Source organism: Corapipo altera, unplaced genomic scaffold (assembly GCF_003945725.1).
Source record: "Corapipo altera isolate COAL_440 unplaced genomic scaffold, ASM394572v1 1, whole genome shotgun sequence".
In the NCBI taxonomy this organism is placed as follows: Eukaryota; Metazoa; Chordata; class Aves; order Passeriformes; family Pipridae; genus Corapipo; species Corapipo altera.
In genome coordinates, this window is record NW_020884873.1 from 30564274 (window position 1) to 30589332 (window position 25059).

Consider the following 25059-nt stretch of genomic DNA (forward strand, 5'->3'; position numbering starts at 1 on the left):
TGTTACTGTTATTGATTTTTTTCTTTGTAGAAGTATTCTTAATGTGCTATTACATTTTTCTTTAACAACTAGATCTAAATTAATTTGACTATTGAATTAGATTTCAAATATACTAACAACAGTCTTTTGGTTGTATATGCCATGAATTTCCTTCTGCCTAATGCATTAAATGTAAGAGGTTATGAGGCTCTATATTACCTCTGATCCATAATTCCACCTAATCCAGCTTCCTTTCTCTAACTTTAGTCATACAGGGAAGGTGGTGGGTGCTCTTAAGGATGCCCTTCTTAGTGTTAGAAGTAATAACAAGTTATGTTTATTGGGATGGATCCTGACCTTAGTGGAATCATTTTTAAAGCTTTCTGGACTTTACTACTGACTTATGGTTGTAAATATGGAGACAAAGACTTTTGAACTTGGCTGCTTGAAGTTAGGTCATAACACAACAATAATGAGGCACTGTGGTCAATATCCCTAAGACAAAGCATTTCCTTCAGGCACATGTAATAAGTCTCTCATGCACTGTTCTGCTGAATTCATCACTTTATTTCCATCCTGTTTCCATTTTCTATTCACTATAGCTCCTCTTATTTACCATGCATATATACCCAAAACATTTCTGTCCACCAGCTGTCATGTACCAACCCTGTACCGTTTCAAACATTTCTAAACATAAAGTCAATTAAAAACTTACTCTCTGTTGATGTTGGAAGTTGCCATTGCAATTTCCTTTTCACATTTTATCCTACTGGCAGGACCTTGACCTACAGGATTATCCCTGAGTCCTGCCTCACCTTTAGGCTCTGACTGCAGAACAGAATTTTTATTTTAAACACTCGGTCTCCTCCCTTTTATCAAATCTGTGGGGAGGTTTGGTTTTCCTTTGCCTTCCCCATGATCCTACATCATTTATTTCTGCACCTAGATGTAGTGTTTCCAGAAAGGGTTGGAACTGCATCTTGAATTATCCTAGCTGTTTAAAATTCAGTTTCTTTCTGCCCATCTTCAGAAGTTCCTTCTTCAGATAATATCTTGAGAATCACTGACACACTCCAGGTGATCATAAAACCTTTTGTCAGGCCTCATTTCATAGACTATTTTATTCTGACAGTTTGTCCCATGCTTAGACAAACTCCCCCTGTAAACAAACCCTGTCTTGCCATGGCAGTGTAGAAAAACTGTCTAGATATAAAAATGTGCGTTGGGAAAATATTACTTCCTGTGTTTTAACCCTGCTTCTCTGAAGTTGGTTAAAACAAGGTCAGGGTTATATTCAGGCAAAATAGTGAGCTCCCTCAAAGTAGTGAGCTGGTGCTTGTGCTAAGAATTCCATATACACATAAGAGAGATTAGCATCAATGTCTTTGTTAAAATTACATTTCTCTTCCTTTTTAGCGACTCTCTCCTTCCTCTCTCCAACCTAGCACTTAAAAACCCAAACAAAACCAAACAAAAACCACCCAATAACAACAATAAAAATCAATTGCACTGTCAGACCCATGTTGTTTACTGACCTGGGTATTAGGTTATGCTATTAAAAATAGCATTCACCATAAAAGGTTTGCACAACTCTGTGAAATTGTACTTTATTTCTGAAATATACACATGGTTATTTCATGATTTCTCTCCTCAGCAGGATCTTGTTCATCATTTCCTGGAGGCTTTTCCACAAAAATCTAAGAATTGTCAGTTCTACATATGAGAGTCCTTTCCCTTCGAAAGCATACGCACATACCTGTGTCTACAGATGTGCACACATAAAGGTTTGGAATGGTTTTGTTTCTATAGCAATAATCAAAAGAGGCATTGTTTGTGCAGTGACCACTGTATTTTTCTGTTTAAGGAAAATGAACCTTTAAGATGTTGTGGTAATGGCTTGAATGGCTCAAAACGAAAGAGTGTTTTGGAACAGAGATGACAGTACACTGTTCTTGGAGTATAAAAACAAAAGAGCTGCTCAAATGCGCTACCTTTCAAATTACTCTGACTGGCACTTTTATCTGAATAAATAAGCTTAAATTACTCTGAACTACAAATTCAGAACTAGAAGACTAGTTGTTCATGAGACATCTTAAAATTAAAGAAAAATAAACCCTTCTCTTCTGTGGAAAACTCAGAGGCTTTATGAGGTGGTAAAGGAAGACCACAGAAAGGAATGCCAATAGGTTATGGGAGCAAGCAGAATTATCTTCTGGGATACGCTCTTTAAACTGTGATAATATTTAACTTCTCAGAAGCAGGTGTGATATTTGACACTTCTTTTCACACAAAACCTGACCCTGAGTCACCCACAGGCACATGGCAGCAGTAGATTTCAGCAGCTTCTACAGAACAGTATTGTAAAGGATAAAAAATGAGCTATATTATTCAGCTGATAAAACCAACATATTTTGGAATGGAAATGGTACTATTTGCAAATAGCTTTTTTTGCTGCCCCTCCCTGCTCTGCAAACTGACACCCCGTTATCAAGGATTTGAAAGTTTATGCCAAAGTATTGACCTTCAAGTTAATGCTATTAAAAATGTAATTTTATTCAAATGAATGGAATTGAAAAGGATCTCTGCATAAAGTGCAATACTGTCTTAATTAACAGTGCATTAATGTGCAGAAGCAGAAGGTCAGACACATTAATGTATTTGCAGGAAAAGACTGCCCAGAAGTCACAAATCTTTAAAATATTAAATGATTTTAAAACTCTGATATTATGCAGAAGTCAGGCAATTTATGTACTAATATGCTTCAGCAAACAGAAGCAAAATCCAGCCACTCCACCTAAGTGTAAACCATGCAAAACTATCTTTTTTGACTTTTGCTACTAGCCATAATGTCTTCTTTGCCCCCTCCCTTTTTATCAGTTTTTGATGGCACAGTCAGCACTATACTGGGTGCAGTATTAACGTTTAATAATGAACAGAGTTTACTATCCAGGTTTCTGTACAACAGACACCCTAACAGCAGAGAGTTTGATTATATAAAACAATTGTCCTGTCCACTTTCTAATTTTGAAAACAAACAAATAATAACTTCTTATCACATATTACTGAATAGCTCAACTTAGTACAGTAAAAAATCTGTCATGCTGCAACTTGTGCAAAATACCCTTTAAAGAATACCAGAACAGTGCACAGTATTCTCTCAAATTTGTGTCTAAGTCAAGTCACTTCCTTTCACTTGCTTATATTTTTACATTAGCCTGATTTTGTTAAAAAAGTACAGTGGGCAGTTGTGTAGAGTTATTTGTCCATGAAAACATTTAAAATCTATACAGACTCATTGGTGCAGAATACATTGTTTTTTCTGAAGACAGGCTGCATTGGCATTTGGCTGTATTAACAATACTTTTTCCTTCAGAGCTCCCAATTTACAAAGTGAAGAAGGAACTGCCACCTGTTGGATCACAAGATACAGGAAATCAATCTTGGAAATCACTCTCCTTCTTCCTATGAATCTCTTCCAAGGATTCATCGTGACCCATGACTCTGGTTTAAATTTTTAAGTCAACAAAAGTGATTAAGGGACTGGAGCATTTATCTTACAAGGAAAGGCTGACACCTGTTCAGCCTTGAGAAGAGATGACTGAGAGGGGACCTCATCAGTGTCTATAAGTATCTGAAGGGAGGGTGTCAGGAGGATGGAGCCAGACTCCCTTGGTGATGCCAAGCGATGGGACAAGAGGCAACAGGCAGAAACTGATGCATGGGAAATTCCACCTGAATATGAGGAAGAACTTCTTTACTGTGCACTGGAACAGATTGCCCAGAGAGGTTGTGGAGTCTGCCTCAGTGGAAGTATTCAAGAACAATCTGGACACATTCCTGTGCAATGTGCTCTGGGATGACTCTGCTTTGAGCAGGGAGGTTGAACCAGATGATCCACTGTGGTCCCTTCTAACCTGACCCATTCTGTGATTCTGTGAATCTGGGTTTTTAGTGTGTCAACAAGCAAGACTGAAGGAGGAATGTTGCTAGAAAGTGTTTAGTTCCATACTTTGTCTCTTCTAAGACAAAAGAGAAGCTAACATCTGGATCAGGAATCCAAACTATTGGTGATTTCATTCCTATTCTGCTCTGGCAACAGCTGCAATTCTGTGCTTTTTCATCTTGAGGGTTTGTGAGCAAGCCACAATTGAATTCTAGATTGTTAGTAAAAATGTCTATTCATAAATGTGTACCTTCAGTATTGTTAAACTGCCAATAGGTGTTTTATATTTCTACTTGGAATTTTATGTGTATTATAGAAATAGTACACTAATAGAAGATAAAAGCACTACTGATGTATAGAGCTATAATGATTCTAGTGAAATAAAAAAGTGTCTGAGAGCCATAGCTGATAAAGGTTTTAAAAAGGAGAATCACTAAAAGTTACAGAAAAAGCTGCAATATTGTGATACCTATGGTGGTATTTTTCCTTAGAATTGAGAATGTGGACCATAATCTTCTTTAAACCCAAAAACCTGCTATGCCCAATCTTTTTCTTTATTTAGTTCTGCATAAAATAAGTGTATAATTTACTCTGCAAACAGTCTGTGATGAGCAGACTGCTGAGTTAATACCTTTTGTTAGTGTCCGAAATGACAGTCAGTCAAAAGGAAGTATCTATGGGGCAGAGGAAGTGAGGGGTGGAGTCAGAATGTGCAACTAATTTATTATTCCAAGGATGTCAGACAGTTTCACAATATTTAGCATTAAATCTGGTTTTGATGGCATGTGATTTTTTTAAAGGAAACTTTCCAGGGAATTAAAATGTCTCCTTGTTTCCTGCTAAGTGAAGATACTGATTTAGACAGACTTTCCTTATTTAAATATAATCTGTACCTGAAATGTTAGTGATGAATGCTTTAAATAGTCAGCCAGTTGCAAAAGCAGTGAGTGCTTTGCTGATGATGTGCAAGGCAACAGCCCAGCTGCAGAGGGCCGGATACAGAGGATGACCACAACAAAACAACCTTCCTTTAGCAAGAAGCTATGTTTTGAGCCAGATAAGGGAAGAGGCCAATAAGAAGCAGATCCTGTGAGGTGGGATAGTGCTTTTTATCACACCAGTGTCCTCCCTTACTGGGTGTAAAACTCCCCCACGGGTACAGTATCAGGACATCCACATTATTCATGGGCTATAACTGGCTCAACTCCCCCCCCCCCTCCGGTAAAAATACCGGGACATTCACACATAGGCCTACTTCCCACCAGAGGACTGTGCACGATCCACAGTGTTACAACAGAAGGTGTTAAAGTCGGCCCCAAGGGGAGGTACCTGGGCATTCCCACCGAGTGTATATTAACCCATTGAACTTTGTGCTTCATGGGCTTCCCTCACTCCCAACAGATCAAGAATGCAAGGGACATCTAAATTGCAACAATCAACTCTCATCGCTGGATACACAGAAGGTAATATCTTTCTACTCTTATCCTTTTTCTCTCTCTCTCTTTCTTATAAATTCTTCCTCTCAAAATATATTCTAAGCCAGACTAAAAAAATTTCAGTCAATGCCTTAGCAAGTCCCTTGTTGTGTCTGGATAAGTTAAAATTGGCTAAGTTCGCGTTTGCTAAGTTAAAGTTTGTGAAGTGCCTTACTTTGTCTGGATGGGTTAAAGTTTGCTACGTTAAAGTTTATAAAGCGCCTTATTTAGCCTGAATGTTGTTTTAAAATTTTCCAAGTACTTTATTCTGCCTAAATGTTCTAAAGTTTGCAAGTAGAAGTTTGTCATTGAACCTCCGGAGAATTTTGTTGTTTCTCCCACATACCGCCCAGAGTGAATCAAACAACCTTCCCCTAAACCCGCCAAGTGGACTAGGGCATAACAACCTGTTCCATGTGAGGTTTATTAGACTTTATGATTGTCTGGTATTACCTGAACAGCTGATGCATTCTACAGAATAGGTTCTGGATGGTTCACCTCTGAGGCTTAAAGTTTCTAAACCTTCATGACAACCATGAGCTTTGACCAAAATCAATTTCCCTGAAATTGTGGTAGAGAAGTTAAACACCAATTATTTAGATATTTGTAGTTAATTCTGTTAAGTCAAGCTTTGTTTTGACTACAAATTTCATAGTTAATATATTTATTAAATAGACTCTTTTAATTTTTTTAAATTTAATTATATATGTAATTATATGCAGGATTAATTAGCAATAGCCCAGTTGTGCCTTAGGGCATACTTTCAAAAGACACCAGTACCGATAACAGGCCAAATTTTCAACAGAGCTATGTTCTGATGTAGATGAAGATAAATTGAAGCAACAAACAACAAAAGGAGGGTAGTGGAGAGCAGAAAGCAAGAAGGGAAGAGGAAAAAGAGGAAGAAAGCACATCAGATTCATACAAAATATTTTACAGAACAAATAGTATTTTATGAAAGCACTCTAAAAATATTTTACATCAATATAGTTGAAAATCTTTTTTAAAACACAAGTTGAATTACAGTAAGGGAAGTTGAACTACTCATTTCCCAACATATGGGTATAAAATATCAGAATTCAAACATTTTAAAGTTAGCAAGGATAATTGAAACAAATATAAATATATATATATATATATGCAGAGATGAACGAGAATTTTTATATTTAGCACTGAATCTTATTCATCTGAGGTTTCAGATTTAATATGTGCTCAAAAAGTCAGTATATTAACTAGAGAAAAAATGTATATGAAAAAAGAATATAGTATTTTTGTGGCTGAATGTAGTAACTAGGTTTGGGGTCCTTGGAATAATCACACTAAAGAAAGAAAGAGAATTTACTTCTCAGTGGAGGAAGTTTTAAAAATGTTAGAAAACATATTTTAAAAATATTCAGTATTCTACCTGTAAATATTTGGGGACATTTTTAAAGTCATAAACTACTCTTTGTCTAAGTTGGGAAGTTAAGCTAAAAGAAAAATTATTATTTAAAGATTGTACTAGTAAAACAGAAAGTCATCTGATAGAGAATTAAATATTTAGTTTAATTATACTTCACTTATCAGACTAGTCCTTATAGTTTTGACTACTTTTGGAATTTGCTAGTATGCTTTCTTACTAAACTAATATTATTAGCATAAATGAGTTCAGTCTTGTTTCTAAAATATTAGCAATTTTTTTTGATAAATTTCAATCTTCCAGTCAAGTCCTTGATCTTGAAAAGAGTAACCAGGTATTGCTCCTTCATATATGCAAATGTAAGACATCTTAGAATATTATTTGGCTTAAAAATCTATTTGTGGGGAAATAATAGTTGATGCTCAATGAACAAATTAAGATTTCCCAAGTTAGCCCAGGAAATCTGTTAGAACCAGGGATTAAAAGAAGTTGTATACTAATAGGTAACATAGTAATGAATGCTCTTGCAAAATACTAAGAAAATTGCTGCATATTTTTTCATACAATAATCTTAATCTTAACTGAATAATGGAATTTACAACAGAAATTTGTTTAGTCATGGAGTATCACTTGCTTTATTCAGGCTTGTCATTTTGTCCAGCATTATCACAAATTTCAATATAATGCAGAATCCCATAGATGAAACTATCCTAATGTTGTCCACTACTGTCATGTGATAGTTATTTGGGTTTGTACTACTACAGTAAAGTGCCCAGTGATGTAATTGTTGTAATATTGGCAGAGCGAGAGACAAATATTTACTACTTGGTCTGATCAATAATGTAACAGAGGGATGAGACAACTGATATCTCAGTGTGTTTTAGCTATCAGACATTCAAAGTGATCAATGATAAACAAGAAGTAGGGTACTGTGATATCACCAATTACTCTGAAAAATCCAGTGCAGAAATTAGAAACTATGTGGTGAAAGGAAGATACCAGTTTCCTGTGGACAGACCTTAAATTCATGCTTTCTTCTGGCTTCTTCAATAAACTGTAAATTTATAAATTTAAATGAGACTGAAAACAAGGGGTGTGGGTGTACTTTTCACTATTATTCACATATTTATGCATCTTAGGTGGGAATCAGTTTGTATAACAGATTTCTACATCATAGATATCTTATCAGACTAGGCTGATAAATGGAGAGAAAAAACCCCTCAAACACATTTAGGGGGCACCTCATCTGCTTTAGACTTTAGGATGAAATGAATGATACACAGAAAGTGCTTATTTTTCTCCAGCAATTACAAAAGGGAGTGAGTTCAGATGTGGACACCTTCGTTGTAGACATCTCATTTGGTTGGCTGAATTCCACTCTTTCTGTGTTTTATAAAAGGAAGGGAAAGACAACAGCAAAATCCTCCTCTTTTGTTTCACTGATGAGCACACATGAGGCACTATGTCACTAAGGAATTAGTCCTTTAGTAAAAGCAAAACATTAGCTTTCCATGTAAATCAAGCTTCAGTAAAAAGAGTGGATTATTGCTGAATATACTGAATAATGATCAGGAGCACATACCACATTGTACAGCAAGGACCTTGCTTTAATTGAATTACAGAAAAGGTGTTACATATGAAGATATTTTTGAAAGTGGGCTTCTCTGACCATGTTTTTCTTCTATAGAGACTTACGCAAGAAAATTTTTCATCCATATCACCATGTGGTACAGGTGGTAAGAACATAATTTTTCTTTATTCACATGGAATCCCAGGTCATTGTCAGTATTATTCAACCTCCTGAATGTTTCTCTACTCAAAATGGCAAAACATTACAGTCTTTTGATATATTTTTTGTTTGACTATTGATACCACTACCAAAAATGTTAGCATAAGGATTATGTCAGATCAAATTTCTGCATATTCTGTGTTTTGGGTCATATTGCTCAAAAACCTATTCAGCCTGCTCAGGTTTTTGCAGTCCAGGTCAGAAAATAAGCATTCTGAGTTTCTTATGTGTTCCTGTTCTGGCCATGGTTTCACATTTGGGAGAATTTAGTGGCTCTTGGTGCATGCTAGAGAGTAGCTTGGAGCCATTTGCAAACTCTTCTCAAGGCTGTATCTCCAGAACAGAACTCACATCTGTTTTATTTCTAAATTCCAACTATAATCCTTGTATGGGTTCAGAAAATGATGGAAGAATCATGGAAATAGAAGTCATTCAAGGTCATTGTTCAGCCTGGAGAAGAGAAGGTTCCAGGGAGACCTTATAGCAGCTTCCTCTTTCTAAAGGGGACTACAGGAAGGCTGGAGAGGGACTTCTTATAAAGTGATATAATGATAGGAGAATGGGTCATTTTCTTCTTTAAACTGGGAGTTGGTTTATTAGGAAGAAATCCTTTACTATGAAGGTGGTGGGACACTGGAACAGGTTACCCAGAGAAGTTGTGGATGCCTTATCCCTGGAAGAGTTCAAGGACAGGCTGGATAGGGCTCCAAGCAACCTGGTCTACTGGTAGGTGTCCCTGCCCATGGCAGGGGGACTGGATCTCTAGGGTCCTTCCAACCCAAACCATTTTATGATTTTATGATTAACCTAAAAAACTACCACTTCCGGATTTTGAAATTTTGTGAACTTCAATTTTCTGGAAGAATATTCTGGAGAATTATCAGTACATGATTGAGCCTTTCAGGGTGTAGAACTATGGTATTGTCTTGTGTTAAAAATAAGGTGAAGTGGAGGGAGAGTCCCAGATGCCTAGACTCTTGGCAGTCCAGGGTGTCTCAGAGGGCTTCACACATTGACAGTCTCACGTGCTCCCACTGATCACCTCTAGTGACAAGGGGTGATCAAAATACAAAGCAGTGATAAAAGATTGTAGCCTTAGCTGCTTACTAGAGCTAATTTTTATATAGAATACTGTTAAATTAGAATAGGGCCTTGCTAGCTTATGCTAACTTACATACAGGACATGGTTAACTTTATAATGAGGATTCTAGCAGAAGCAAAAACCTTGGAGTTGTGATAAGGAGCTTTAAGAGAGACCTTGAAGATTGATAAAGGGGGGCTCCAAGAGAAAGAGACAAGATGAAACCGGTTTTGAGGTGAGTGGCCAGTGCCAGCTCATCATTCTTTGCAAAGGTGAAGAGTTCAGAGCCAAGGAAGGCTCTTACTTCATCCAAAAGACCCCCAAATGAAGACCCCCAAGGGGCATTCCGAGGTAGAGTTGTAGGAGTGGTGTATGTTAATGATTTCCCCTCCTAATTTTCAGGAATTTGCTGACACAGCTAATGCATATGTAACACAACTAATGCATATGTAACATTGTATCACATATAAGAAGCCGAACAAAGGCAATAGGTGGGCATGTTTGGCAAAATTATTCCCCATGCACCCTGTACTATAAATAAACATACCTTCTTCAATACTCTTTGTGAGTTTTGGGGATTGTTTCCGCAAGTCACTAGTATTGATCCTGTGCTATGTAAAGGATGTATCTCAGGGACACGCATAACAGAAATTTCTCAGCGACTTGTTCTGGGTCTGCCTTATTTATATCAGAGGCATGGAAACAGAGCACCAGAATTTGGCTTGCTATTTTTAAAATGACCATAAATAAAAGCTAAATACTGTCATTTTTATTATAAATTAGTGGACCTGAATCACAAAAACTCAACCAGACTTTAAAACATCTATGTTCCTATCAATTTCAAGTCATGCTACTAAGTCACACTATTCAATGAAGTGTTCTGAATTAATTAAAAGTGATGGGGAAGATTTTTTTTCTCCAATAATGTCATTCTCTCTTTCAGCCAACTAAACTCTAAATGCTTAACCGTGTATTTGACCTCCTACAATCTATCACTCAACTTGAAGAAATGCCATTTTTTCCCAACAATCACTCAAGATTCTTGGACATATGGTGTCTCTTTCTGTAATTTCATTCGATCTTGATAAAAGCCAAATCATTAAAGCTTTTTTTTTTTTTTTCCAGGAAAAAATAGCCTGAAGGGAACGTTTGTTTGAATGATACAACAGTATCATCAAGTTACCAAAGACTTAAATACTAGAGACAAAATTGTGTCAGGTGTAGCTGAAGATTTTAAGTGTACTCTTTTGATTTAAAACAAGCTTGAATTTTTTTTCCTTTTCCTGGCATATATTACAAGTCATTGGCTCTAATTGTTTCTGCAGATGTGTTTGTTTTAGGACTGGATTTTTTTCCTCATAAATGGGTCTAGAACATAGTGTTGTCTTTGCCTTGAAAACAAAGTCTGCAGCTGACAAGATATCTTTTCCTGGTGATGTGACCTGAACCACACAGACATATTAGATTTCATTTTCAGCTACAAATATTGTTCACAATCTATGAAATTCCATGTGTAGATGATTTCAAAATTAGTATATCTGGTCTAGCTGAGATGGAGTTAATTTTCCTCATAGCAGCCCTCATAGTGCTGTGCTTGGTATTGATAGCTAGAAAGGTGTTGATAACACACCAGTGTTTTGGCTACTGCTGGGCAGCACTGACACAGCATCAGCACTGTCTCTCCAGCATTACTCCCCAACCTCCCTTCCCTGCACAGTAGGCTGGGGATGAGCAAAATCTTGTGAGGACACAGCTGAAACAGCTGACCCCAGCTGACTGAAGGGATTTTCCATACCGTATGATGTCTGCTCAAATATAAAAATTAAGAAAAGAGAAGTGGGGATCATTTGTTATTTACAATCTTTGTCTTCTCAGTCAACCACTACATGTACTGAAACCCTGCTTCCTGGGAAGTGCCCAGACATCACTTGCTGATAGGAAGTAGAGAATAAAATTATTTTTTTTCCCTCCTTTTCTTGCATGTGCAACCTTTCTCTTTTGCTGTAGTAAACTGCCTTATCTCAACCTATACATTGTTTTCCATCTTATTTTCTCTCCCATCTCCAGCTGAGAAGGGGAAGTAATAGAGCAGCTTGGTGGGCACCTCGTGCCCAGCCAGGGTCAATCCACCACAATGAGTAAGACCAGGCATAAACTGCATGTATAGCATATACTGCTGACGTGTCTTGGTGATACTATAAAGCCCTATGAGATGACTTCTTTTGACTTAGCATGATAGTTGTCATTTATGCCTTTAATTTTTTTGGTGCAGCACTCGTTTGAATCATTAGGTACCACTAGTGTGACAGAAGAATTCATGACTTTTGAAGGATTTGTTAGTCTGTTTAAATTACACTCCTATGTGTGATTTTTCTGGATGATTGATGTCACAATGTTTCATCTTGTAGTATTAAAAAGGAAAAAAAAAGAAGAAGCACCCCTAGACAATGTTCTAACTGTCCTCAGTTAATCTTTAAATCCTTCAATGAGGTTGACCTAAATTATGAAGTCACTTGCTATGTTGTTGTGATATCCCATGGCTATAACAATACAACTGTCAATCTCAAAAGTGAAGTTTGTGTATAGAAAACCAGCAACTGGGCCATGATTTTAGAACCTGCTTCCATGATGGATCAGAATGACCTCAAACTTGATCATTACTGTTAAATGTTAAACCTATTTTTTATCCTAACTTTATAGTAATAATGTAATAAAAAACATCATGTAAATTGCTTCTCTGAATATAAAGGGTGTAGGAAAAACTTCAGACATTTTTTCCATGTGTTTAATATGCAAGGTATGATGATATGAATTGAATTTTGGCTAAAGTTTTTATTTTGGACAGCAGACAATGGATTATATAATTAAATGCAGTGAAAGTATTGATGGAAAAGCAGGGTAGAGTCTGTGAAGGAATGCTGTAGTGTCCGTCAATTCTTTAAGAGAGCTAAGGAGGAGACTTGGAAAATCCACCCATTGCTTTAATCATTCCACCTGGCATCTGTCATGGGTCTTGTTTTAAAAGAAATGTGTATTCATGAAGACAGAGTTCCTTGTAAAAGCAGATTACCTCCATGTTGTTCTGAATCATCTCTGTTTCAGGCTTAGCATCTGTAACAAAACAAAAAAAACCAAAAAAAATTAGTTGTAGGAATTTTAAAAAATACTATAAAGATACATTTACTGTTTTTCTGACAAGATACAGATGTACACATCCTTTGCAGTATGCTAGCATCTAACATTATGAATTAGGGTGACCAATGGCTGCATTACCCTTCAGGTTTTTTTTTCAACATCCACCAAAAATAATCTTCTCCATAACTTAGGCACTGAAGTGAGATTGACAGGCCCATAGTTTCCAGGGGCATCCTTCTTGCCCTTTTTTAAAACTGGGACAATGTTCACCAGTTTCCAGTCAACTAAGACCTCTCCGGATTGCCAAGATAGTTTAAAAATCAGTGGAGGATGCATCCTGATGATGTCAGCCAGCTTTTTAAGCACTGAATCCCATGAGGCCCCATAGATTTGTAGGGATCTAGTTGGAGCAGCAGATCCTCACAACTTCAGGGTTAACTGGGAGTTTATCATTCTCACAGCCATGGTCTTCCAGCTCAGGGCATGGGACCCCCTTCATCTGTCATCAATGTTGAAGGCAGAGGCAAAGAAAGCATTAAATATCTCTGCCTTGTCTCTGTCCCTGTTTGTGAGGTGACCATCCTTATCCTGTAATTTCGGCACTGCCTTTTACCATTAATGCATTCTAAACCCCCTCTTTTTATTATCCCCCACAGTTCTTGCCAGCTTCAACTCCAAATGAGCTTTGGCCACATGAATTTTCTTCCTATGGTGGTGAGTAGCATCTCTGTACCCCTCTCACATCACTTGACCATGCTTCCACTGGGCATACATCTTCTATTTTTGCCTTATCTCCAAGATTCCTGCCTGGCCTCCTCCCTCATCTGCTTCACTTCCAGCATTTAGGAATTGCCTGTTCATGGGCTCTTAGAAAGCAATACTTAAAAAGTGACCACCACTAATGGACCCCGGCACCTTGAAAAGCATTTTCCAAGCGGACTTTACCTACTAGTTCCCTCTGCAGCCTGAAGTCTACTCTCCTCATGTCCAGGGTTGAAATTTTACTGGCACTTTTCCTCCCATCAACAGATTTTAAACTTGATTGCTTTGTGGTCGCTGTGGCCAAGAAGGCCACCAATCTCCATTTCACTCATGAGACCCTCTCTGTTAACAAGCAACAAATCAAGGAGGGCTTCTTTCCTCGTTGGCTCTCATAGTACATGTACCATGAAGTTGTCATCCAGGTGTTTTAGGAATTTTCTGGATCTGTTTGTGCCAGCTGTGTGATGCACCCAGTTAATTTCTAGCTAGCTGTAGTCACCCATGAGGATGATTAAGAGGTATCTCTTAGTTCCTTAGAATAAGTCATCGGTGTCATCATCCTAGCTAGGCAGTCCATAGTAGACTCTCATGATGACATCTGCCCAGAGGCTCTGAACTGTGACATTGCCAACTCTAAGCTCCAGCCCTTCTGTTACAAAAAAACCCACCCCCCCACCTCACCTGGCCTGCCTATTCCTCCTGAAGAGCCTCTAACCATCCAACATGGCACTCCAGTCCCAGGCACTCCAGTCACTGCATGCATAGGTATAGAAACATTTCAGATGTGGTTCATTGTAGCCAACACCTCGTGGAGCAGATTGAGGGATCCCACTAGCATTCACTTCCTCGAGTTTTGGTGCACCATCCCACTGCCTTTCACTGGAAAGCCTGGTTTTGTCCCTTTATCCTTACAAACTAGTTTAAAACTCTATTAAATTTTATGGGAAAGTCTGGTTTGTTTCACAAAGGTAACATCTCCAAATAGATGTTCATGTTTCCAGGAGATTCTATTTGTCATATCACACCTGCATGTTCACTGAAAGGGCTTTGTACTACTGTCCTGAAACCTTTCCAAAAACTTGTCAGTATGAAAGAGTTACTTAGCATCACAAAATGTCCTAAGTTTATTAAAAACAGTAAGAAGGCTACTGTCTGTCTTCCTGGAGCCAAAGGACAGATCCTACAAAACCAAACTCTTTCCCTGAAATAAGGTCAGGAATTTTATGAAAATGCATCATTTTTTATTGGCACAAAAAGGTTGTTTCAGGGTGAGAGGTTATGGGAAATGTCTTGGTCTTGTATCTTAGAGATACAAAGAAAATGGATGGGAAGTCTCAGGTGGAAGGTTGAGTGAGACCAATTGGCAGCCGGGTGTGAGCCAGCAGTGGCTGCTGTGATGCCAGGACAGAAGCATAAGGACTTTGCCAAAGAGGGATGTGCAGCTTCTCAGAGAAGACCTTCCCTAGCTTGGCATCTGTGGCCTGTAGTCCCTGTTCAGAAGGGAAAAATGAATAGTTTTACGATGGGCTGGAGTATTTGTGTGACTTATTCAGTTAAATCTGTTGGGGAAATTCCTCGGCAAGAGTTAGGGAGCCAGCTGATGCTCTGTTAGTCAGATGGAGAACATCTCCTGAAAAGGACTGTCAGTGGTACTTGGCTGCATCTCAAAATATCTGGGAAAAGCAGATTCAGCCAGTCGAAAAAGAAAGGACTGAGAACTGTGGAGGATTTAAGGGAGCAGTGTCTCTATTCTCTGTGCTGAATTGCCAGAATGAAACTTGATTTTCATCATATTTTACAATGCACTGATTGTACGGAATCTATCAATGCAACAATAAGTTATGCCTTCACCATGATTATAGTACATCTTGTATAAGTGACTAAATGAGAGGCTAAAATTGCTGTGGCATAGGGATTTATATTACAATAGATATTTTGCATAAATCTATGGTGATAATTCAGCTTTCCCTGACATCCACATTTTCAGAATATCCTGTCAAAGGACTCTGAATTAATACTGCCACTAGAGGAGGCTGGCAAAAATAGACAAACCTTTAGTCCTCAGAGGAGGTAAAAGAGAAATGGAGAACCTGGTTAGTGCATTTAAAATTGAGAATTTTTTATGCATAAGAGGAAAAGGAGAAAGGAGAAAGATTAGAAGTCAGTGTACTCATAGACATACTTCCTCTCAGGAATGCATTTTCTGTGATTTTTACTGTCTGTTTTCAAAACAACAAGGCACCTAAACACTCAAAAATTGTGATTTTAAAGGCAATCCTTCTCCAAATATTTTCCAGTAGAAAAGATACTTTTCTGCACTTCTCCATATAGATGGAAGGACAGTCTGAGACATGAAAATTTGTAAATACTTATCACACTTCCTGAACTATATCTAAACTCCCCACTATTGAGTTATTAGTGCAGTAGGGAACATTTAAATGCAATTAAGGAAATGAGAAATCTGTCAGGATTATTAGTGCAGCATCTTGTAATACAGGCATGCTTGCAGCTAATGAGGACAGCTGCCAAGCCAAAAATATCAATTATGTCTGAATGACAATGGATTTGATTACACTCCTTTCTCACTTTTTCATTATAAAAAAAAGAATGTGACAATTCTGGGTGAACACTCTAATGTTTGAACCCTAGTAGAAGTAAAGAGGAGGAGAAAGAGGGAAAGGGAAGAGGAAGGGAGGGAAGGGGAGATTTGTTCTTATAGTACTGTGGTTAGAGCAATCATGTGGGAAGTTGAATCACTATATTTGGTTCTTATTCCCCATGAGATTTTAACTCACATTCCATGACTGGCAGTTACATCCAGCAGAAAATTGCTTTATGTATTGAATATTTAAGGAAATGTTTCAGGTGCCTAGATATAGGTATCTTGTGCCATTGCTGACGTCTGAGAGATACTGCTGATATCTGCACAGGTGGATGACAGATACATCCCCCAGGAATGTGGGGGGACACACCACTTTCTAACATGGAAGCTTGGCCTGAAAAAAGTCCTGTGGTGTCCTGTCTTTGGGGATCATGTATCAACCAGCAGCTATGGTGTTGCTTGCAACAGGCACCCCTCCATCTAAAGCTTTGGCAGTTCTAAAATATTTAAATATTAATTGATCTAGAAAGTAAGAAACGGAAGCTTCCAAAGTAGTGGTAAGGGACTCACCTGAAAGGATGCAGATTTACCAGAAAGGGTACCACGGTCTAGTAACCATGGTGTTAGTGGATCAAGGCTTGGACTTGATGATCTCGGAGGTCCTTTCCAGCTCTGCTGATTCTATGATTCTATGATTAAAAGGTGGGGAAATAAGCAACACAGTGTCTGCCCTTCTCAGGAAAGAGGAAACATGAGCTCCTGGTGTGCTGGAAGAGGTTGGTCACATATGTAAGCAACAGAAGGTAGACCTTCTTTTCAGCTTTTGGAGATGAACATACACATTTCTCAGATCTCTTTCTTTATCTTTGTACTGAAATGAAAAGTGGGTACAGCAAATCCAAGCTACATCCATATAGGGAGCAGCAGTCACTTGAGCATAGTTGATCAACTACTTCAAAGCTTTACACCATGTCTGTTCTGCTGAAAGTTGGCTACTGACAATAGTAATAGCTGGCAGCATCTGACTGTTCAGAATTACTGGCACCTCACCAAGAAATGGAAAGACTGCTTAGAGTGGATTTGGATATATTGTAGGTGAAGTGGAATATATCATGCTTTAAAGTCAAGGGCAACTGTTCTTTCTGCAAAGGGGCTAGATGAGGCAAGAAGGACTTATACAATCTCTTGAAATTATAAACATTTACTGCTAATAAGAAAAAAAACCCAGAAGCAAGATTAGCCAGGCAGCAATTATCCCAGCAATAATATGGTATATGTTTCTTCTTTACTGCTCTTGTGTAGATTACAAATGGTTTTTAAAGCAGAGCCGGATAAGCCTGGGAATATTGTACTTAGTTTAGGAGCCAGCCGGAAAATCTACAGAGATTTCAAATCTCACTGAGGCCCTTGCTCAGCCTTATAGACAGGAAACAATAGCAACAAAACATTAAAAGCTTAAGAAGAAAGAAATAAAACCTTAAAAAAAATCATGCTGGATTTTCTCTGTAGAGCTTCCTTGTTAAGTGTACTGGATCCTTCATTTCTGTGTCCACTCTATAATGACCTAACAACCTGCTTCTTCTGCATTGTCTTTTACTGTATTTATATAATTACTCAAATAAATAAACCCCAGAAAGCTGAGAGTTTGTCTCCTTCAACAGCATATTCACCAAAAAATTTCAATGGAAAAAAAAAAAAAAAGGTGTAATTCCTTTATCTCTGTGTGTGTGATCTCCATCTAAAACATTTTATTTCTCCCTGGTTTTAATGTTAGAGCAAAGGGCTATCCACCATAGTCTATTACTGTCTTCCCTTTCTCTTTTCCTTTGCTTTATCACCGAAGTGCTCTAATATTCACTGCAATCCAGGTACCATGTCAATTTATTTTTGTCCTGTCTGTCTTTACTGGTGAAGAAGTGTTTCTGAACTCACTTAGTTTCCCCTGTTGACAAAACCACAATTTATCTTCCTTCCAGGCTGGAAAAAAAAAAATAATTTCATTGATAAACCTTGAAAAATCTGAAACAACGCATTTTTACAAGTTTGGTTTTGAGAATTCTAATCCCAGTAAAAATTTTAATCTAAAAGTCATCATATTGCATTGCAATACCCACCATTTTTTTTCTTCTGAAGAAAATTATGAATCTAAGCAATATTTCATTTTCTTTTCTGCCTGTAAGCTCTGGAGTTTAAAGGCTGTGAAATTTTGAATGAGTTTGCATTTGGCTGCAAATATTTTGACAATTTTCTGGTATCATACTTGGTAGAAATCACAACACCTAAATCTGTAATCAATGAAAAGTACTGAAAACACAACAAAATGAGCAAAAGTCAACAGATGCCGAATACAGATGGAAAGGAGTTGGCACAATGCCTAACACCTTGTACCTCAAATTGAGTAGCTATTTTGTCTTTATTTCCTTGTTTTCCTTTTAACAAGATTGTTCTTCCAGCTTTGTAAATCACATATGACCAAAGGTTGTATGGCATCCAGGTCCCTTGCAGTTGAGTGCTCAGCTGCTTCCCTGGGGCTTGGGCAGGGGGGTCATGCCCACCTCAGGGCTGTGCCAGCAGCCTCCCAAGCTGCCATGGGACATCCCACAAGGGCCAGGGTGCTGCCATTGTTCCTCTGTTGGTTTGTTGGTCTCTGCATTTCACTGCTTAGCAAACTAGCGTAGCCTGCCACAATTTTCAGTTTTGCATTGATACACCAGCCTACAAGGAGTGGTAAATGAGGATTCCAAGACTTGGATATGAGATGTTGTAATGAACAAGATTATCAGCCATGGAGCCAAAGCAGAGAGACATGTCTCTTCTCTTACTTAACATGTGTGATTAATACTTTTCAGTCCTTTAGAGAGCTTATTCCTTGCTACTCTACAAGGACTAAAAATTGGTTGACTTTTCAGTATTTGTTAGGTCTATGAGGAGGTACCTCTCTGGAAAGCTTAATAGCAAAAATGGGCTGAGTGAGGGCTCTGAGTTTCTTCCCAGGAGCCAGAATAATAATCTGTTCTCCCTTGTGTAGCCTTTCTTAGAAATGCTATAGAACCACGAGGGTCATCTTGTCTCTTAAATACTGGATCCTACGTGTGTCAGACCTACGTCCAGTCTCTAATATTAGTTATCAAAAATATTTTTCTTTTGTTTTCAAAATACTAAGAAGAATAATATCCATAATATAAAAAATCAGCTTTGGTGTCCTTTAATTCTCTCGTTAAAGGAACACGTCACATATTAAAAGTTAAAACTGTGGGAGATAAAACACCTCACAATAGTATATAACCTAGAAACAAAAAAAAAGTGAGGAAAACGCTAAAGGATGTTCAGTAGAACAACACACCTGCCACTCAAACATGCATCTGGGATCCGATTTCTATATTTTGCAGTAAGACCACTGAAGTCTTAGTTGATTACTTTCCTTCCAAACTGATATTTAGTGAATTATAAAATGTAGACTAATTTCACGTGTTCTCTACTTTCTTTTCCATCCTGATAGAAAGGCTCATAAGTTCCAATATTTGTTTTTCTGTTTCTCAAAAGTAGTGTTTCCAGAGGAGAGAAAAAAAAAGAAATGAGGTTCATAAAGTAATCTCTGAAATCTAATTGCCAGTGTCAACTACAATAAAAATGTCTCCATTACTGCCCAAAAACCAGAATGGGGAAGAGGCTCTTAAGCAATTGAATTATATTGACACATGAAGCCACCAAAAGCAGTAACTAGTATTGCTGTAATGTATTACAGTGTTCTCCCATAATTTAGACAGCTTTGAGTTTTTAAAGATACTTGGACATTTGCTATTTTGCTTCTTGTAGATTTGAAGTCAATGGGATGACCATGACTTACTGAAAACAGCATTTTGCCAATGCTGATGCTTCTGAAAGTCTCATCTTTAAAGCTCTGTGGAAGTAATTGGGTAACTATGTTGGCATGGACTGGGGAAGGAAACTGAATTGCTTTTTAACACCATCTAACAGGCTGTAATGGAGTAGACTTAATTATAATCTCTAAGGAACTGCTGACTAGAACAAAAGGAACAGTCTGACTTTTAAGAAAACAGGTATTCATAGAAAACAAACAAAAAAAAATTCCAAAATAATGTCAATAACTCTTCAGCAGGGACCTCTGGGTACTTAAGAAACCCTAAGCTTCTACACAAAAATGTTTGTTGTACAATGTCACCTTTCTGCCAACATCCAGTACAGAACAGGGATGAAGCTTATGATTTATAGGACATAAAAACACCACTCTCTATATTTTCAGGCAGTAAAACTGTTATGATCAGAAACTGCAACACCAGAATGACTGGAAATATGGTCAGGATGCATACTTCTGCTTTGCAGTTGGAATTGTAGCATTCTTGAAAGATTTCATGAAGTCTGAATATTCATTTCTTTTGGGAGAAGCTAAGGATCTTCTGGTAGAGTAAATTTTTCTGTTGTTTGGACCAAACCAAAATAGGACCTGGAAAATCACAGAATTATAGCTTTTTTTTTTTAACTGGTTTCTTCATTTGTTTGGATGGTTTTGTACAATGATTAGAGACTAAATGTTTTATTTAAGCTGCTTTAAATTCCTCTAAAATCATTGCCAACTTGAGCAAAAGATGATACATGAAATCAAAAATTTCTTTCTGAAAATGTTATACTATGCCATTTACCAAATCAAGCACTTCAGTTCTCATTAGCTCTAGAATAAAATATTCTGGGGTTTAGGCAAAAAGCATCTATCCTATTATGGATATACCATTTTCTGTAAAATTGTATTTCAACTAGTACCTGGAATATGGCTAACCTACCTGCCTTTGGTTTGAAAATAAAAAACAAATCTTCATTTTACCATTTTATCTTCCCTAATTTGTACCATATAAATATGGTTTGTCTTGTACTATTTAACTAAATTAGCGAATAACCAGACCAGTAAGAAAGAAATAACTGTTTTCCCACTGGATTTCTCACTGCCCTTCCAGCCACTGAGCCTTACTTGTTCTTGGCAATTCTGCAATTCTGCAGCTTTAAGTGAAAGATACACAACATGCACCCCCTTCCATCTTATGTCTTGCTCCAGTATGTCCCCAATTTACATTTTTTCTTTCTATTTACTGAGAATATTAAACATTTCCCATCGTAAGTAAATGCCCAACTGACTGAAAAAAAATGTTTAAATAGCAGTGGGGCAAGAGAGAGGCCAAAGAAAACGGCATCAATCCTACTGGAATAGGATATGTAATCTCTCACTTTTTATACTTTGTGAGGTTAGAAGGTGTCCCATTGTAATACAGTAACACACAATATCTTTGATATTTTTGTACCTTCAGCATGGCCATTTACAATAGAATAATTTTTGACTGGGATCTACAAAATCTGACTGTCACAGGCTACCTGTGCAATCCTGACACAGTCCATTACTGTACATGTCTTTGTCACTTATTCCAGCAGGGACATGGATGAATTATCATGGAATCATAGAATGATTTGAGTTGGAAGGGACATTAAAGATCCTCTAGTTCCAATGCCCTGCCACAGGCAGGAACGTATTCCACTAGACCAGGTTGCTCAGTGCACCATCCAACCTGAACTTGGACACTGACAGAGATGGGGCATCCACAACTTGTCTGGACAACCTGTTCCAGTGCCTCGCCACCCTCACAATAAATAATGATTACATTAATAAAAAGAATAATCATTATCATAACCATCATCCTAATATCCAATCTGAATCTCCCTTTTTTCAGTTTAAAGCCATTCTCCCTTGTCCTATCACTAATTCCCTTGTAAAAACTCCCTCTTGAACTCCCCTGTAGGCCTCCTTTGGGTACTGGAAAGTGCTATATGGTCTTCCTGGAGCCTTCCCTTTTCCAGGCTGATCAACTCAATTCTCTCAGCTTAAATTCGCAACAGAGATTCTCATGTCCTCTGATCATCTTTATGGCCTTCCTATGGACTCATTCCAACAAGTTCATGTCCTTCTTTTGTTGGAGGTAAGTATTCCAGTCTGGGTGTGGAATTCTCTGAGAAGGTTCAAAGTGGGATTTTGATGCGCAGAATGGTCTTACAGGGTCCTGCTGTGGTCACTTTTGGAAAACAACAACAATAATACACACTTTCTCCTGAATGAAAAACTTTCCCATTATCTCTGCCTGAATATGGCTATTAAAAGCTCATATTCTTCCTGTACAGTTAAAGTTGTTTACTGGCTATTCTCATCTAACAAATCTGTAAATGTTTCTACAAACTTGCGCTTATCATGTAGGCTAGATTCTTTTGTTTTTGGTGCTTTAAGATGTCATATTACTCATGAACTTATGATGAATAAGTGTTCTTTCTGCACAACACCCACATAACACATTTTAATTACAACACATACACCCTCTCCTTTTGTTCATATTTTCATTATCTCTTTGTTTGTTATTATGGAAATAGTTGTGTTACTGGCATATTACTGACACCATCAAAAGGCAGAAATCAATTTATTTGTCTCACGTTTTGAAATACAGCAAGCTTACTAATTATCACCCTTTTTTTCCCTCTGTAACTGCAGTCAGTCTCATTGAAGTGGTCTATATGTTCTCACTTGCTTTACAGCGAGACCAAATAAAAGCAAACTCAAAGGAAAAAAGCTACTTTTCAAAATTTTATTCTAGCTTGTTTGCTGAAACCTCCAGGAAAATTGTCAAGAGCTTTTCAGTATAAATGTTTATGTTACAAACTGATTCAGATCCTTTTCCTTTTGCTATTCTATCCCTTCTCTTAATTTTATTTTAAATGATTAGTGACTTGTAGTGGTTGACACTACTATTTGGGGTCATAGTAGTAAATGATATTATGTCATCATTCTGACAAGGCATTTAATATCTCTCCTTATTAATCATCTTACACCTTTGAAATATTTCATTACTGCATTTTTCATACATTGTATGAGGTTTTTTCACCAAATAAGAACAATACTTGGTCATTTCTCCCATGGTCTAGAGAGGAGACAGTATTTTCAATGTAACTCATGGAATCAATAAAAATATTCAATACATGAATGAAAAATCAAGTTATTTCACTTAAGAGTAAGAATCCCTAAAAGCTGCATAGTCATATTGCCAACAGTATTTATTGAGATAGTATATTGTAAAATGAATTCTATTGAGAGCAAGACATTTAAAATGGAGTTACTTATTGAACCTAAAAGAATGAATCTTCTGCTAAACGGTTCTGGCTTTCATTTTTAATTTCTTGCTCTGTATTCCCTAATGTGTCAAAGAGACAAACCCAGCAGTGCATATTCCCTGTCCAACCTGTTGACGTGTTTACCGTTAATGTTTATGGCAATGGCTAAAAATTCTAAAAGATTGCAGCCTAATGTTTTCTATGTCTATCATTCCACTAACGCACCAAATAGACCTCCCAGACTACAAAATGAGCAAAGTTTCATTCCATAAAATGTTTCTAGCACCTCTAAGAACAGAGCCATTCTGCTTTGAATTTTTAGCCAGAATTGAAGCATACAAAGAACATCCAGGTGATCTAGCTTGAGCTCTATCAAGAGCACTATAATTCACCCAAGAGTGAAGTTGCAATATCATGTACTTTTGATATACTACAAAATCCTATTTGGATGCGGCCTTAGTCATATTTTATGTCTCTACATTTATGCTGAATTAGAAATCTAAAGTCCAGTGACAGACAGACCTGCTTTCTCTGGCAACTCCAAAACCAGTGATTCTGATACATCTCACATAGTGCTTGGACATCTGATAAAGTCTGCATATTTGGCAGCTCTGTCACAGGATAGAGAAGGTAATGGAGAACAGGTGAGCTTCATGAATGAATCCATGTGTACAATAATTGTTCCAGTTCCCTCTTCAGTCCCTGACAGATTCCATTGAGTCATTATACTCAATTTTTGTATGCTGTGTTAGGCCCTCTAGAAGTGCCTACCTGTCTCTACTTATTATCAATCAAGATGACCAGCTTGGGCTTGATCCCTGACTTCTAGATGATTGGGTTTCATCAGATGATTTTGCCTCAGTTCTACTTCATCTTACCCCTTTATTTAAACTAAAAGCTTTCATTAGTCTTTCTTGCCATAGGAATATACAAAGTGATCATGTTGAGGTGTCTAAGCTCTTCTATGAATTTCTGCTTTCCAAGAAAGACTCATCCTCTTGCTCCAACTCCTGTTCTCCATTTCCCAGTACATTTTCTTGGAGATTGCTCAATTAAAATGTCATTAAAATGGCTAAATTTAATTTGTGACTTAGAACATTTTGAAAATAATAATATATTTTCTAGTTACCCACCCACTGGCTCTTGTATTTATATGGAAATGTACCAGAAACTATTGCATGTTTGTCAAAGAGATCACAAAGAAATATTTTGAGCATCCTTAAGCTGTTTCCTGGGAACAATGTTTGTATTATGGATTCCAGTAGCAAAGGATCTCCAAGGCTGAGAAGTTCCTGCTTATAAATCAAGTAAACAAGGATATCTGGAATCCCTGGCAATTCTGAACAATAACCATGGCTGTGCCACCTCAAAGTAGTGGCCTTCATATGACTACACTGTGCAGCTTATTAGGAAGGACATAGTGCTTCACACCTCTTTCTTTTATTTCCTTGGAAAAAGTAATCCTGGAAAGATTCAGATTTTCTCACTTCCAAGCAATTATATCCTTTGTCTTAACATTTTACAGCACTCCATTGGTGGTAGCCTCAGTAGAACTTGTCTCAAAATCAGGTCACTCCGCTGAGACATAAAATTAGTCTAGACAGAGACCTAACAAATGAATGTAATACTTCTGTTATTGTCAAAAAGGATAGGTAAACAATTATCTTTCCTCAAAATTTTGCCTCTTCAGCCTTTGTACTGACAGAAGGTTGACCTGCACGCCTATATAGGGTTTT

General features: G+C 37.5%; 1 long non-coding RNA gene across 2 annotated transcripts; it reads left to right on the top strand.

Moving 5' to 3' along the window:
- The first annotated feature begins 5291 nt into the window (after positions 1–5291).
- Positions 5292–23929, top strand: LOC113959453. Of its 2 annotated transcripts, XR_003531807.1 has the most exons (5): positions 5292–5385; positions 13458–13515; positions 19982–20082; positions 20430–20586; positions 23819–23929. It is a non-coding gene; the product is annotated as an uncharacterized LOC113959453 (long non-coding RNA). The 2 variants fall into 2 exon arrangements; XR_003531806.1 differs by lacking the exon at positions 23819–23929 and having other exon boundaries at positions 20430–23150.
- Positions 23930–25059: the final 1130 nt, after the last annotated feature.